Raw genomic sequence first — 16,184 nt, 5'->3', positions numbered from 1 at the left:
CCCCAGACGCCCGGCGCCCCGGGCCTCGCCTCGGGCCCCGCCCCCCACGTCCCGCCCGCGCCGCGCACCGCGCGCCGCGCGCCGCACCTGCCCCCCGCCCGCCCCGGCGGACCTGGCGCCTGGGCGGACCCGCGACCTTCCCCCGGGGCGGGCGGTGCTTTCCGCCGCGAAGCGATCGGAAGACTCGGGCAGGTGGGAGCGCCAGGTCGGGCACCAGGTCGGGGCGGCTGGCGGATGCAGAGCGGCGTCCCAGGAGGCGGGTCCGGGGTGGACGCAGCGCAGGGACGCGGCCCGGGCCTGCTGACCTCAGAGTCCCGCGGGGGATACGCTCCAGCCCGGCCCCCCAGGCTCTCCTCCTCCGTGGGTGCAAGTCTGGCCCCGGGGCCGGGCTCACGGAGTTTTTCTGGAGTGAGCGTCTGCGAGGACCCGTCCTCCGACTGTTAGTGATTAGGACGGAGGGGCGCTTGCTAGGGTCGTTTTTGTTTTGTTTCGTTCACTTTGGCAAGAAGACGATTATGCTGTTTTATATTTGAGAAGTGGACAGCCAACGCCACTTAAAACTTTGGAGTGAAAATTTGACTTTGGCAGTTGCAATGACGACTAACGAAATCTTTCCGTATTCCTTCTTTCATGGAGTGAACCTCGAAATGCTTCTAAACCACTCGGCCTGTGGGACTCGGTACTTATTTGAGACAATGGTGATGCTCTAGTGTGAACACCAGGGGGCGCTGTTTGCCGAGGCCGCGCCGAGTCCTCGGGGTCCCTGCAGAAGTTGGGGGCGGCGCTCTGAGACTCAGACGGGCGCGGGGTGGGCTGAGGGCGTCTCAGCCGGGGAGGACCGGCCTTGCGCAACTTCTGCCTTGCTCCGTGTTTCCTGCCCCGCAAATCGGAGCTCTGCCCACCGTTACTGCACACCCCCTCCCAAGCTTTTTACAATACCTCTCCCACCCCCTTCCCTTCCAAGTCCTTACCCTGCTTTATTTTCTCACCACTCTGTAATCGAGTTACGCTGCTCATTCTCCGTTCAGTCTCCCTCTCTGGAAAGTAAGCTGCATGAGGAAGGGACTGTTTCTGTTTTGCTCCTCACTCGGCCTGGTGAAGAGTCTCCAGCACATAATAGTTGCTCAAGAAAGCTTTGAGTCAGGACACAGTGGATGAATTCACCATCCTGGTGAGGCCAGAAGGGATTTCGGGCAAACGTCACCACCAGCCCTGCTCCACACCTCACTCCTCTGGTACGTTAAATTTCCCTAGGGACAGGGAGCGTCCTTTAAGCTAATTCTGTATCCCCCAGCTCACTAGACCTTTCTGGGCGGCTCCCTCATTCAGTAAACCTGTGGACATGAGCCCATGAGGGCGGGGCTTTTTGTTCTTTTCTCTGGTGTCTCCCAAGTGCCTAGAACTGGAACGCAGTCCCCGCTCGATCAGTGTGTGTTTGAATAAACGTGTTGGTTTGCTGAAAGCTGTCCCCACGTGAAACACTGCTGTTTTCTGAGCAGGATTTGAGAGGCAGTGCTGATCCCAGCTCCTAGCCCGCTGCCTGGCACGTGACAGAATTCACTCAGCAAGTTTGTTTTAAAAAAAATTTTTTTTTAATTGTCCAGCACTTTGAAAAACTAAATTTAACCAGGAGAATGTCTCCATATCAAATTTCAACCACGCCTAAAAAATGCCCTAAAGACTGATTCCTTTTCAGGGAAGCAGGATTGAGGAAGAAGTTAAAAGGTTAAAAGTCTGTTTAAACTAGCCACTCTCATCCCGAGTGCAATGTTTTTTCTGCCTGCATTTAAACCACTGACCTAACAGGGTAATCCTTTTACTGATTGCTTAGATGAAAGGTGCCCAAGGCCAAGAAAATTATGTAGTTCCTTTTTTTTAAATTTATTTATTTCTTTATTTCTTTATTTTTGGCTGCGTTGGGTCTTCATTGCTTCATTTCTCTAGTTGTGGCAAACGGGGTATACTCTTAGTTGCGGTGCACGGGCTTCTCATTGCGGTGGCTTCTCATGTTGCGGAGCATGGGCTCTAAGGCGCGTGGGCTTCAGTAGCTGTGGCAAACGGGCTCAGTAGTTGTGGCTCGTAGGCTCAGTGATTGTGGCGCGTGGGCTTAGTTACTCCGCGGTATACGGGATTTTCCCAGACCAGGGCTGGAAGCCATGCCCTCTGAATTGGCAGGCGGATTCTTAACCACTGCACCACCAGGGAAGTCCCTGTAGTTCCTTTTTAAATAGATGCAAACTGAACAATTCTGGGACTGTCCACAGTTACAGTAAAGGAAATAAGCAAATGTGGTTGCTTCTGTTGGATTTTGCAAAGTGGCTTGGGAGTTTATAGGTACTTTGTTGTGGAACAATTCTATCTTTTAAAGTACTTTCCTCTTAAACAAACAAACAAAAAAACCCTGGCTGTCTACATGTCTTTGTCAGCAGATAGGAGTTGACGAGCTAAGCTGTAAGCCCTGACCTAGGGCTAGAGCAGTAAGAAAGACAGCCAACAAACTAAACAAGCAAAATATATAGTGTCCTAGACAGTTACTAAATGTTTGATGGAGAAAAACTGAGCAGGGAAGGTGGATAGAGAGCGAGGCCTGGGGATGGATGCAGGGGTTCAGTTTTGAACAGGATGTCTGCAAAGGTGAAGTTTCTGGAGCATTAGAATGAGGTTAGGAGTTAAACATGCAGTTATCTGGAAAAGGAAGGGTTCAGGTACAGAGAGCAGTGAGTGCAAAGGCCCTGAGGCAGAAGCCTTCCTGTGGGCTCCATGGGAGTACAGAGCAGGTGAGCTGGACACCAGGCCCATAAGGAAGGGGGGCGAGTGGCCAGAGAAGGTCATTAGGGCCTGTGGTCGTGATGAGGGCTGTGGCTTGTACTCTGAACCAGGTGGAAGGGTGCCCAAGGCCTCTGAGCAGAGAAGAGACATGATGTGTCCTAACACCTTCCTGCTGTGTTGAGGTGGCCATGGCAGGTGCAGGGACATCAGGGAGAGACAGTGGTGGCTGGGATCAGCGTGGTGGCAGAGGAGTGATCAGCGTTGCTTACATTCTGGATGTATTTTGCAGGTGGAATGTACAGGATTTGGTGTGGATTAGACGTGAGATAAAAAGGGTAGGAGGGGGTGGGAAGGGAGAGGGAAAAGGAGGAGAGGGAGGGAGGGAAAGAGAGAGGAGCCAGGAGCTAGCATCTGGACAGGTGGGTACCGCATACATCTTGCTCAGGTCCAGAGGAGCAACTGTCCATCACTAGAGCGAGGCTTCCCGACCTCAGCACACTGACGTGTTGGACCCGATATTTCGGTTGTGGCAGGTGCCCTATGGGTGTTCAGAATTGCCTGCTGGCCTCTACCTACTAGACAGGAAGAGTGACACCATCACGCCCCCCCATTGTGACAACCAATCAATGTCTCCAGGCATTGCCGAGTGTTTCCTGGGCCAAAATTGCCTTCAATTGAGAACTGCTGCTCTAGAATAACACCGATGCACTTTAGGATTTATCATTAAATGTCTTAGAGGGCTTCCCTGGTGGCGCCGTGGTTAAGAATCCGCCTGCCAATGCAGGGGACACAGGTTCGAGCCCTGGTCCGGGAAGATCCCACATGCCGTGGAGCAGCTAAGCCCGTGCACCACAACTACTGAGCCTGCGCTCTAGAACCCGTGAGCCACAACTACTGAAGCCTGCGTGCCACAACTACTGAAGCCCGCATGCCTAGAGCCCCTGCTCCACAACAAGAGAAGCCACTGCAGTGAGAAGCCCGCACACCACAACGAAGAGTAGCCCCCACTCGCCACAACTAGAGGAAGCCCGCACACAGCAATGAAGACCCAATACAGCCAAAAATAATAAATAAATAAATAAATTTATTAAAAATAAATAAATAAATGTCTTAGAAGTGAACATCACTCACTAATTATTTTGAAACATATCTAATGAGATATTTATAAATATTCTGGAAATCTCCTATTTGTCCCACATAAAGTAGTGACTACTACTTATTAGTCACCTACTACGTATTGGGTTCATTACCTGTAACTCTCTCAGAGTGTTAGGAACTTTCTCAGAGTCACGCAGCTGGCTCGTGGCAAAGGGCATGTGTCTAATCTTGAGGTCTTACCCTGTGCCGTGCTATCTGGGCCACGTCTCCAACATTTACATCCATAAAATACTGATTCCCCTCCCCTTACTTCACATCTACAGAACCCACATCTACCTAAGAACAAAAGTGATTCCTACAGAAGCTGTTGTCCTCGAAATGGTCCACCAGCGGCTGAAGATGCCCCCCTCAGGGTGGATAGAGCAGGTGGAGCTGTTATGTCCTAACAGTATGTATCCTAATATACATATATATACACTCTTTTTCAGAGTTTTTTCCATTATAGGTTATTACAAGATATTGAAAAAAAAAAAAAAAAGGAATTCCCTGGCCGTCCAGTGGTTAGGACTTGGTGCTTTCACTGCCGTGGCCCGGGTTCAATCCCTGGTCGGGGAACTAAGATCCCGCAAGCCTCGAGGCGAGGCCAGAAAAAAAAATAAAAATATTGAATATAGTTCCCTGTGCTTCAATAGATTAAAAAAGTCATATTTTGTTTATATGTATAACTGAAACATTTTGCTGTACACCTGAATCTAACACAACATTGTAAATCAACTATATACTTCAATTAAAAAAAAGAGAGAGAAATTAGGCAAAAAAAATCTATTGGTCATTAGTAGTTTTTCTTTGGTTAGTTGCCTATTTATAACTCGTGCACATTTTTCAGTTAGGGTGCTACTATAGGTTTGACAGTCTTCAAAATTAAAAATTGGGGGTCATATGTGTATTATATGTAAATAAATTTAAATATATATAAATATAAAACACGTAAATTATAAACATGTAAATAAATTTCTATGATATATACATATATAAAGCTTATATGTATATATTTGTTTACATAACTATGTCAACCTTGCTTATGGTGATTTTTTTTTTAAAGTGCAAGTATTTTTTATTTGTAAGTAACCAAATCTACCAACTTCTCTTGCATAGCTTCTGGCCATTTCAATATCCATCTGATCCCCTAGATTTCCTGCTAAAGGCCTGGTGTCAGCTGAGTGAAAGGAAAGAGCATGAGAAGAACTAGATTTGAAATCCAGATTGGCCACTTGTTAAGTAAGTGACTCTGGGCAAATATTCCTAATCGTCGTGCACTTTGGTTTCCTCATCTATGAAATGTGGACGATACTGTCCCTCTCGGTGTTGTTGTGACGTGTGATCCTCTACACAGGGGGTGCACAGTAAATGTCAGGTCCCTCAACCCCTCCTCTGTGGGACCCCCCTCAATTCAACCAGCACCCCCTTGGCCAGCACCACCCACAGTCAACAGGATGCATCAAGCCCTTGGGGACTCCAACCTTACCCCAGCTTGGGCGGGAAATAGTGGGTGTTTATCGAGTCTGTTTCACTTTTCATTTTCCAACACCCGCCCCACTCCAGAGTTTCTGCTCTTCTTTCTCTTAGAATCCCCTTCATCCTCTTCCCTTCCCAGGAGTCAAGTTGATGATCTGAGGGCCAGATCCCCAGCTGTGCTCCCAGGGCTGCACCTGCTGAAAGGCTCACACCCCAACATTCCAGGCTTCGGAATCAGTGCCTCTGGACCCTTGGCAGGGCTGCTGGGGTAACCAAACTTACAGAAAGACTGTTAGGCCGAAACATCTACACACAGGTTGGGGGGAGAGGGGTACCTAATTGAGAACATTGAAAAATTCCTTCAAATGCTAGAAAAGAGTAAAACAAAATATCCAAAGCTGTCATGATCGAATAACTGCTATGCCGGCTGGTAGTTTATATCAACAATCTGCCGAGACCACTTCTTAGATTTCAGAAAATATTTTCATCTAATTCAACACTGTTGCCTTCTAACAGCTCATTTTCCACTTATCGTAATGATTATCCTAAAACTGCAAAGCAAATTGAATGGAATTTTATAGAAATGGGAGTAAAACCAATACAAACTCCCCAAATGGTAGATTTCTGACAAAAAGAGAATCTTCTAAAATATAAAGCATGAGGTGCCAGTCAGTACAGAGGGGAGATCACAGGTTCTGTCTTCTGCACCATCAGCCCGTCTTCCACCCTCTGCAGAGACACAGCTATCCCTGCCCTCAATCACACACACTTCAGGGAAATGTCAGGATGATTCCTGCCCACAAATCACATGACGGGTCCAGGATCAGCGCTACAGCTGATCTTCCTTCATGGTTTCTTCCAAGTCATTCCATTCTTTCTACCTCGAGTCTGCTTGATCCAAATCTGGGTGATCCCATAGGTAGACCCCCAAACTGTGGCTCATCTGTTCTGTCCCGACACTGGTTGCAAGACCTCTCAGTCTGGGATGCTGGTCTTTATGTTTCTTTTCCCAAACAGACCGCAATTTCCTTGGGGACAAGTGGCTGACTTCTTTTCCCTGGTGTATAGGTTTGCCCGGTCTGCTGTAACAAGTACCACAGGCTGGGCGGCTTAAATGGCAGACGTTCATCTCGCGATTCTGGAGGCTGGACGTGCGAGATCAAGGTCAGCCCGGCTCTGTGGGGCATCCTGGTGCTGCTGGCAGAAGCCCTGTGCCCGCTGCTCTGTCACTGCCACAGCGTTCCTTGTGGGCCAAAGTCTGGACACAGGGCTGTGCGTCTTCCTGCCTCATTTCTGTAACAGATCGGCTTGGTCTATGCTTGCCTCCTGACTGATCTTCAAGCCGGGACCTGGTCGTGGAGGACGTGTGCCCCCAGAAGGACTTTGAAGGGGCTTCAGGACGAAGAGAGAAGGGTTGGAGGGCAGCACTGCTGCCGGGCTCCGTCTTCCTCTGTGGGTGCAGGTGTGGGTGCGGCTGCAGGTGTAGGTGCAGGTGTGGGTGCAGGTGTGGTGCAGGTGGTGCAGGTGTGGTGCAGTGTGGGTGCAGGTGTGGTGCAGGTATGGTGCAGGTGTGGGTGCAGATGTGGGTGCAGGTGTGGGTGCAGGTGTGTGGTGCAGGTGTGGTGCAGGTGTGGGTGCAGGTGTAGGTGTGGCTGTAGGTGTGGGTGCAGGTGTGGGTGTGGCTGCAGGTGTGGGTGTGGGTGTGGCTGTAGGTGTGGGTGCAGATGTGGGTGCAGGTGTGGGTGCAGGTGTGGTGCAGGTGTGGGTGCAGGTGTGGTGTAGGTGTGGGTGCAGGTGTGGCTGCAGGTGCAGGTGCAGGTGTGAGTGCGGGTGTGAGCTGAGCAACCCCTCTGGTTTCCACCACACCTCCATCTCTGCTCACAGGTGGAGAAGCCCCTTTTCTCTCCGAATGGATGGTTTCACCTGGGCGCTCCTGGACATAGGATGCCTCCTCTGCTTTCCTGTAAGCCTAGGGTCCTTAGTGTCTGGCTGTTCCCTGTGGTCCTAGTCGGGTCTTAGAACCTGGTTACAGGGAGGGTATCCCTTGGTCCAGGCCTCAGCTCTCAAAGCACCAGGCATCTAGACACAGGAACTCTCTCTGACCCCACCGCACACCCACTGACTCAGAAACTCTGGGTGGGCCCAGGTCTGGGGTTTTCTCAAGCCCCCCAGCTGAGTCTGAGCAGCTCAAGCCTGACACCCCTGCTAACACCTGGGCTGATCTCACCAGCGGCCCCGGCCTCGGGGCAGCAGACGGGCCACTCCTCCTCTGTTCACAGGCAGGGCAGCAGTTTGCTCAGCAGGTCAACATCCCCTCTGACATTGCCCCAGGCCTGGCGATCATCTACTTCAGACATTCCTTCAGTCCTTCCCTGTAATCTAATATTTGGGTTTAGCAGCTCAACTTCCTCTTGCGAAACAATGTGAACTTCCCCAACCAGACAGAACAGGAACTGAAATTAGTTGCTTTGGATTCTTCAGTAACTGATCAGCCTTTTGAACTTTTTTAAACTTTGTACGTGAAAGTCTTCCAAATTGTGCTCCTCCGTCCATTGTCACCTCTTCAAGCTCACCGTTTGTCGGCATCTCGGAGGAGAGGCGCAGAGAGGGTTTTTCATCCTCTGGGAAAGCATCGCTTTTCCTGGTCTCGTGTGGATACGCCCACTTAGGTATATTTCACTTCCCACCGTGGACGTGACTCATTTTCTCATCCCGGCTGGACGCTCAGCTCCATCTTCGGGGATGCCGTGCAGGCCGCTTCCCTCCCACTCCGTCCTCTCCACGGTCACAGAGCTCCCTAGCGCTGAGTCGTGCTGCCTCCTTCAAGGAGCCTGCTGCCCCGTGCTCCTCCTCACCAGTGACCCATCTAACCGCCACTCAGTCTTCCAACGCATCGTTGGCCTTTGACCCTGTTTCCCGCTTCCTTCTTTGTGAAAATCCGTCCTGTGGCCTTCCCACCTTCCTGCCTATACGGCCTCCCCAGGACCTACCCTTGATCATGGGGGTTTGCTTTTTTTTAAAATTTTGATTGGAGTATAGTTGCTTTACAATGTTGTGTTAGTTTCTGCCGTACAACAAAGTGAGTCAGTTATACAGGTACATATATCCACTCTTTTTTAGGTTTCCTTCCCATTTAGGTCACCACAGAGCACTGAGTAGAGTTCCCTGTGCTGTACATTCGGTTCTCATTAGTTATATTTTATACATAGTGTCAATAGTGTATATACGTCACTCCCAATCTCGCAATCATCCCACATCCCCCTTTACCCACTTGGTGTCCATAAGTGTGTTCTTTACATCTGTGTCTCTATTTCTGCTTTGCAAATAAGTTCATCTGTACCATTTTTCTAGATTCCACATATAAGTGATATTATACGATATTTGTTTTTCTCTATCTGACTTACTTCACTCTGTATGACAGTCTAGGTCTATCTACATCTCTGCAAATGGCACTATTTCGTTCCTTTTTATGGCTGAGTAATATTCCATTGTACGGGGGTTTGTTTTTTAAATAAATTGGCCATACGTTTAAGTATCCTATAAGTCTTCATGCCCTGAAACTTCTGTTGCATATAAAGTTACCTAGCTTTCCTTGGAATAGAACTTGGGCCGCACTGGAATCAAACCTAAATCCTGCCAAGAGTAGGCATGTAAGAACAGACCTTCTTAAAGACTCTAGAATTTCTGATGGTCTGAAAAATAAAGAAGAAACAATGACTGTATTGGGGCTACAAGAAGATGGCAACGCCCATCTCAGGAATTTAAACCCCTGCTGTAGCTGGAACCCTTAAGCAACCATTCAGTCTAATCTCAAGATTTCATAGTTCCTGTAAATCTCTTAGATTGCATCACCATGAGATTTGGAGGCCTTAGAGGGAAGAGACAATCAGACGGTCCCACACGTGGGCAGAGATGGGGCAGCACACATGCGTCTTCAGGGTCCAACGTGGGGCATGTTGCCAACCCCAGGACACCCCCTTGAAATCTGGACCACTGAGTCAGTGGTGGGGGCCTGAAAAGTTAACGAGAGGCAGATTAACAGGAGGAAAGAAAGCAAGTTTTTTTTTTTTTTTGGACAACACATATTTTATTCAGGTGCCATCTGAAAGTTTTAAAAATTTGTTGACATAATATCACTGAACTGTCCACTTTAAAATGGTTGAAATGATAAATTTTCTGTTTTGTGTACTTTACCACAATTTAGAAAGCAAGTTTTATTCACACGCATGTGAGTGTGTTCAGATGAAGGGGCCCCCTGAACAGCTGGCTATAGGGGTTTATATACCAACTTAATAAGGGAAAGGGAGGGGCAGAAAGGGCTGCTATGGGGAGACAAATGAGCTTTTAGGGGGACACCTGGGAGGTGTGGCAGCTGTGATAATGTTTCTTTGTGCAATTTCTCAGCCCTGTGTGAGGGGTCAGTCTCCTTCCCCCAAGAGGGAATAAAGTGCTGCCTTTAGCCAGATAAAGGAAGCTCTGAAAAGGCTTCTTTCTGCATCGGCTGTATCTCAGCTGTCTCAGTTTAAAATACTCTTCATACCCACTCTGTGGGGCTGAGTGGGTCCCTCCAGGACCAACAGAGACCTTGCTTAGGGTTTGACCAGAAGGACCACTCCTCAGGGGTGTCTGCTCCAGGCTCAATGAGTTGTCTAAATAAGATCTCGATGCCTCCAGAAGGCCAGAGTTTCAGCGTTTCCCTGCGGAAACAGGCAAAGATTCCTGCACTCTGTTCTGTAATTTACTTTTTGTTTCCAAGGCTTAATGATACATACTTGCTGTGGACTGAATATTTGTGTCCCCACCCCCAAATTCATACGGTGAAATCCTAACCCCACGCACGGTGTTGCTATTAGGAGTTGGGACATTGGGGGGAAGATTGGGTTGTGAGGGTGGAGCCCTCATGAATGAGATTAGTGCCCTTATAAAAGGGACCCCCAGAGAACTCCCATCCCTCTTCCCCATGTGAGGACACAGTCCGGCAAATGAGGAAGTGGGCCTCACCAGACACTGAATCTGCCAGCACCTTGATCTTGGACTCCAGCCTCCAGAACTGTGAGACATACATTTCTGTTGTTTATAAGCCAACCAGCCTGTAGCGTTCTGTTATAGCTCCCTGAATGGACTAAGATAATACGTTTTTTAGACTACCCATGGGAAATAAATGTGTTTTCATTTCCCAAAGGCTTACTAGAGTTTTGGACTGCAATTGGAACAGATGGGAATCTGAAAACAGTGCTCTCCTCCTGGGAACCCACCAGAGGTAGGAGGGCTGCCCCCCACCCCGTTGGCTGTCACCCATCTTTAAAGAAAGGCACTGTGCCACTAAAACTCCGGTTTGAGACTCTCATCATTTATATTCAGTAATTCATCCACAGTGTGGCTCTCAAGTATTTTCAGATGTTAGCTTATCAGATTTTCGGTCCATCCCCAGGCTGCCGTATTTACCTTGTCTTCTACCTCTCTTATTTGATTTAATTCTCTGTTTGTCTGGCTCTAACTGACCACTGGTAACTGTATATTAGAAGACAGAACGAGAACATCTTTTTCCAGGCACTAATCTTTTAGAACCATATCTGAGAGTCAGTGAGGAGAGATGCTCAGATCTGCATTCCAATTGCTTTTTATTCTTTAGATGAGCAAGTTCTTTTTATTGCATCACTGGACAAACATTTCCGTAAGAGATCCAGTTATAATGATTAAGGAACTAATTCTAACTTTGAGCTACTTGAATAAATATTAACATGGGTCTCAAATAATTTAGGGAAACTGCAAAGAACTATTTATAACCTGAAGTTAATTTTTAAAAATTACTTACCACTGGACTGAGTCTTAGGTTTTAAGAAGTGGGCAATCAACATAGTGGGGTTCTACTTAATTTTTATTGTCTTGTTTGTGTTTTCCTGTATTTTTCACATTTTCTACAATGACTACACATTACTTCTGAGAAGAGAAAAAGCAGATCTAAACTTAAACTTAAATTTGAACCTGGGAAAATGGGATGGACGTTTATAGGAAGGACCAAATGAACAACTTAAATTTCATTGTTTACTTTTAATTGCAGTTATATTTCCTTGCACCATTCAGAGTATTTACTGGCTTTGAGAGTCAGGGTGGAGGAAAAGTATGGTTAGTGAAGTGTGTTTAAACTGCCATATTACGGTGCTAATATTCTGAAGTGTCACCGTTTGTAGGACTTTGCTCAGCACTTATACGACAATTCTTAACAACTACTGTTTGATGAGGGTGAAAATATTAAAAATGTAGGTTGAAGCATATGAAATTGCTGGTGTTTGAGCTTTTGTGAGCTACTTTGGTAAATTCACTGTACATTTCTTGAGTGCACAATTGGAGAAGTTTGACAAATGTGTTCAGTGGTGGGACCATCACCACAATCCAGATAATGAACATGTCCGTCACCCCAAACCCTCCTTGTGTCCTTGTCACCCTCCTGCCCTGCCCTCCACTGCATAGATAGCCCACCATTTGTTCTCCATTCACCTGTCGGGTATTTGGGTAGTTTCCACTCTGCTACTACAATAGAGCTTCCGTGACCATCCACACAAGTCTTGGTGTGGACATATGCTTTCCTTTCTCTTGGGTAAAAGCCTGGAAATTGAATGGATCATACGGTAGGTACATGTTTAACTTTTTAGAAAAATGCCAAACTGCTTTCCCAAGTGCTTCTTGCAATTTATGTTCCCACTGGCAGTGGTTGAGAGCTCTAATTTCTCCACATCCTTCTAACATTTGGTGTGTCGGTCTTTTAAATTGTGCTCATTCTAGTGGGTACACAGGGGAACCGCACTCGAAATACTTGGTTCGTATTTCCCTCCTGATGTTGAGCATCTTTTCGTGGGTGTTATTGCTATCTGTAGATCTTCCTTGATGAAATGACTATTCAGGACTTCCCTGGTGGCTCAGTGGTTGAGAATTCGTCTGCCAATGCAGGGGACATGGGTTCGATCCCTGGCCCGGGAAGATCCCACATGCCGTGGAGCAACTCAGCCCATGAGCCACAACTACTGAGCCCGCGTGCCTAAAGCCCATGCTCCTCAACAAGAGAAGCCACCGCAATGAGAAGCCCGCGCACCGCAAGGAAGAGTAGCCCCTGCTCGCCACAACTAGAGAAAGCCCACACGCACAGCAACGAAGACCCAGCGCAGCCAAAAATAAATAAATAAACGTTGTAAAGAAAAAAAAAAGAAATGACTATTCAGGTCTTTGCACAGGTAGTAGTATTTTTTAAAAGCCCCGCAGACGATTGTAACGTGGGGCGATGCTTGAGAGCCACCGAGACCAGCCCAAGCTCCACAAACACTAATCCCCATGGCAGCTTCTTGCGCCCCCTACTGGCGATGGGGGGTAGTACCCTCCCTTATCCAGGTTCAAGGAGAGGGTGAATCCTTCCAGAGCCCCGAGCACCCTTCTGGAGCCAACCTGAGCACAAATCTTTTAGGGGATGTCGAAGTGGAGAGGGATGGCCGTCTCCTCTCTTCCTCACACACGCCCCCATCGGTTTTCTGCTCCCTGGGAGTCAGTGGAGATTCTGAAGTTCACCGAGGTGATGCCACCAAGATTCTTTCAGGCAACTCATGGGTGAGGATACCAACTCCACAACCCCTTTCCCCGAGATGGGTGCTTGGAGGGTGTGTCCTGGGGCCACCTCTGGGCTCGAGTTCACAACGACCTGTGGACCTGCCACGGGAGTAGGCACTGGGTGTTCAGAGTACGCTGGAGCAGGGCCAGTGGGCGGGAGGGAGGAGGGACTGCGGGGTCAGCCTCCCGTCCCTGCCCCACCCGAAGCGAGGACCCGGGCATGTAGCTAAGCGGCCTGTTTTCGGTTGAATTGGGTCCCTCAAAAAGATACACGGAAGTCCTAGCCCTCCGGACCTCAGACTGTGACCCTACTTGGAAACAGGATGTAACTAGATGTAACTAGTTAAGATGAGGTCATACTGGAGGGGGGGGGCCCTGATCCAGGATGACCGGTGTCCTTATATTATAAAAGGGGAGAATCTGGCCACCGAGACACTGAGAGAGGAGAAGGCCATGTGATGACAGAGGCACAGTCTCAGGTCAAGGGTGCTGGCGACACCCAAAGCCAGAGGCTCAGGGAGGACCCCCTCCGCAGATTGCAAAGGGAGCGGGCCCTGCAGACAGACCCCTGCATCAGACGTCCCGCCTCCAGGAAGGGAGAGAGTAGATTTCTGTTGTTTCAAGTCTCTGGTTTGTGATACTTTGTTACAGCAGCCCCAGGAAACCAGACGGAGGATACACAGACTCGGCCCTCACCCGATGACCGTCTCCTCCAGGCTGGGCCCAGGCTTCCAGTTAGAGAGACTCCCTGGTCCACGCGGGGGAGGGACGGCCCCGGAGCGCGCGGCCACCGCGGGCTTGGGGCAAAGAGGCTCTTTTCAGGTGTGACTCGTTCATTCCTCGTCTGTTTACAATAGTCTCATTGTTTTTAAAACTCTTTAATAGATGGTTATGGTTTAAAACACGAACCATTATTTAAAACACTACGAAGCAAAAATTAAAGAAATACTTTTAGATTGCATTATCCAGAAATAACCAACATTAGTTGATGTAGGAGAAGATGTTGGAAAGCTCTCTCCACATGTGGCCCGGCTGCACACGCGTGTACTGACAGGAGGTTCTGGGGCGGCAGCGGTGTGAACCGGGCAGAACGGGACCCTTCCACTTCGCATTCAGCTTGTTTCTGAATCTCCACGCTTGCCGACGCTGTTGGATGAACATCAGCCGTGCATATTTCTTTTTGAATCTGTGGGAATAAGTCCTCAAGGAAAATTCCCAGAAGTGGGATTGCTTCACCTTGGCCCCTTGGTCGTTGTTTTTCCTACTGTTAAGAAGGAAACTGTAGGCCTAAAAAGGAATCAATCGTGTTAGGCCCCAAGGCAGCAGATAAGACTTAATACCTAACCCAAATACAGTTTCAACTTTCCCTGGAATGTGATATTTAACCGACAAACCTGGCATTTCCTGGTCAGCACTAGGGGGTAATCTGACTGATAGACCCACTCCAATCCACAGCCCCCGCCCCAGAAGGGTGACCTCACCTCCAACAATGCATTCTTTGTTAATAATCCTCCCTCCCCACTCCCTGCCACCTTTAAAACCCTTTCCTTTTCTGCAGCTCAATGAAGCTACTTTCTATTTGCTAGATGGGCTGCTGCTGGATTCATGAATCGTTCAATAAAGCCAGTTCGATCTTTTAAATTACTCATTCAATTTTTGTTGTCTAACAAACACGATAAAATTACAAAAGTGATACATGTAGTTTTTTGTTTGGTTGGTTTTGGTTTTTGGCCACACCCTGTGGCATGTGGGATCTTAGTTCCCCCACCAGGGATCGAACCCGTGCCCCCTGCACGGAAACTTGGAGTCTTAACCACTGGACCATCAGGGAAGTCCCTAGATGTAGAGTTGTGGGGTTTTTGGGGTTGTTTTTTTTACATCAAATGCAAAGTGTAAATGTAACACTACCTTGATACTTGCCCTGTCCATGCTCATCCGGAAGGGGGATTGCTGTAAACAGTTGAGAGAAATTTTTTTTTTTAATTAAAAGAAAATCGGTTGAGAGAAATTTTAATGAAGAAAGTATGGACTTCCATCTTTGTTCTCTCTTTCAATTAATATGTGACCATGGGGAAGGCTCTGGGTATACTTAATACTTAATTCCCTCATCTGGAAATGAAGTTATTGCCTACTCTCCTTTTCTCATGGGGTGTTATGACAATTAAATGACATGTGTGAAATGGAACATTTACAAAAATGTATCTGTACTAAGTCATGATGGAAATATCAGCAATTGTCAAAGAATTTAAATTATTCTTACCACAGCCTTCAAATAAAACACAATTAAGTTGAAAACAAGCAATAAAAAGAGAGTTTGAAAACCTAAATGTTTATAGCTTAGAATGAAACACTCATGAATTATGGAAGAAAGTATAGTGGGGAATCACAAACTATTTAGAACTGAACGTCAATGAGCAGTTTATTAAAGCTTGTGTGATGCAGCAAAGGCCATACTTAGAGGCAAATTTATATCCTTCAATGCATTTATTAAAAAGAAGAAACATTTAAAAGAACTAACTTAAGAGTTTATTTTTGGGACTTCCCTGCTGGTCCAGTGGTTAAGACTCTGGGCTTCCAATGCAGGGAGCGCAGGTTCAATCCCGGAGAACTAAGATCCCACATGCTGCATGGCATGGCCAAAGAGGGGAAAAAAAAAAAAGAGTTTCTTTTTAAAAATTGAAAAAGGAACAGAAAGTAATTTTTTTAAATCACAAGATAATTAAAAGTAGCAAAAATTAATAAAAGCATAATCAAAGAAGCAATAGAAAGGATGAATAAAATTGAAACCCAGTTCAAAAAAAAAGATTATTCATACTTCAAACTCTAGTAAGACTGACAAAGAAGAAAGAATCACAAATAAACTAGATATAGGATGAAAGGGTGATATGGCTACAGACTAAATTTAAAATAATAAGAATGCTATACATGTTTTATACTAATATTTTGAAAGCTTGGATGAATAAATTATTTTCTGTAAAAACTGCTAAAGTTGACTGAATAAAAAATGGAAACTATAAATAAACTAATAATTAAAAAAATTGAACCAGTAGTCAAAAGTCTCCCTCAATCAAAAGATACCAGGCTTGGCCTCAGAAAGGCAGATAACTCCTATTTCATATAGACTATATGAAAAAGTAGAAAAAGAGGAGAAATTACCCAAATCAATTTGTGAGGCTGGTAGAGGCTTGAATACAGAGTACAAGGAA

General features: G+C 47.1%; 1 long non-coding RNA gene across 6 annotated transcripts; it reads left to right on the top strand.

Annotated features, from left to right (window-relative positions):
- The first annotated feature begins 88 nt into the window (after window positions 1–88).
- On the top strand, window positions 89–12,339 carry LOC103009505 (uncharacterized). Of its 6 annotated transcripts, XR_009005983.1 has the most exons (7): window positions 89–1,235; window positions 4,191–4,315; window positions 5,023–5,145; window positions 5,522–5,650; window positions 6,451–7,345; window positions 10,565–10,642; window positions 12,258–12,339. It is a non-coding gene; the product is annotated as an uncharacterized LOC103009505 (long non-coding RNA). The 6 variants fall into 6 exon arrangements; XR_009005982.1 differs by lacking the exons at window positions 10,565–10,642; window positions 12,258–12,339 and having other exon boundaries at window positions 6,451–6,986; window positions 7,119–9,203; XR_452408.2 differs by lacking the exons at window positions 10,565–10,642; window positions 12,258–12,339 and having other exon boundaries at window positions 5,058–5,145; window positions 6,451–9,203.
- The last annotated feature ends 3,845 nt before the right edge of the window (window positions 12,340–16,184 follow it).

The sequence above is a fragment of the Balaenoptera acutorostrata genome, chromosome 18, assembly GCF_949987535.1.
Source record: "Balaenoptera acutorostrata chromosome 18, mBalAcu1.1, whole genome shotgun sequence".
In the NCBI taxonomy this organism is placed as follows: domain Eukaryota; kingdom Metazoa; phylum Chordata; class Mammalia; order Artiodactyla; family Balaenopteridae; genus Balaenoptera; species Balaenoptera acutorostrata.
Note: the sequence above shows the minus strand (reverse complement) of the source record. Positions and strands in the feature narration are given on the sequence as shown.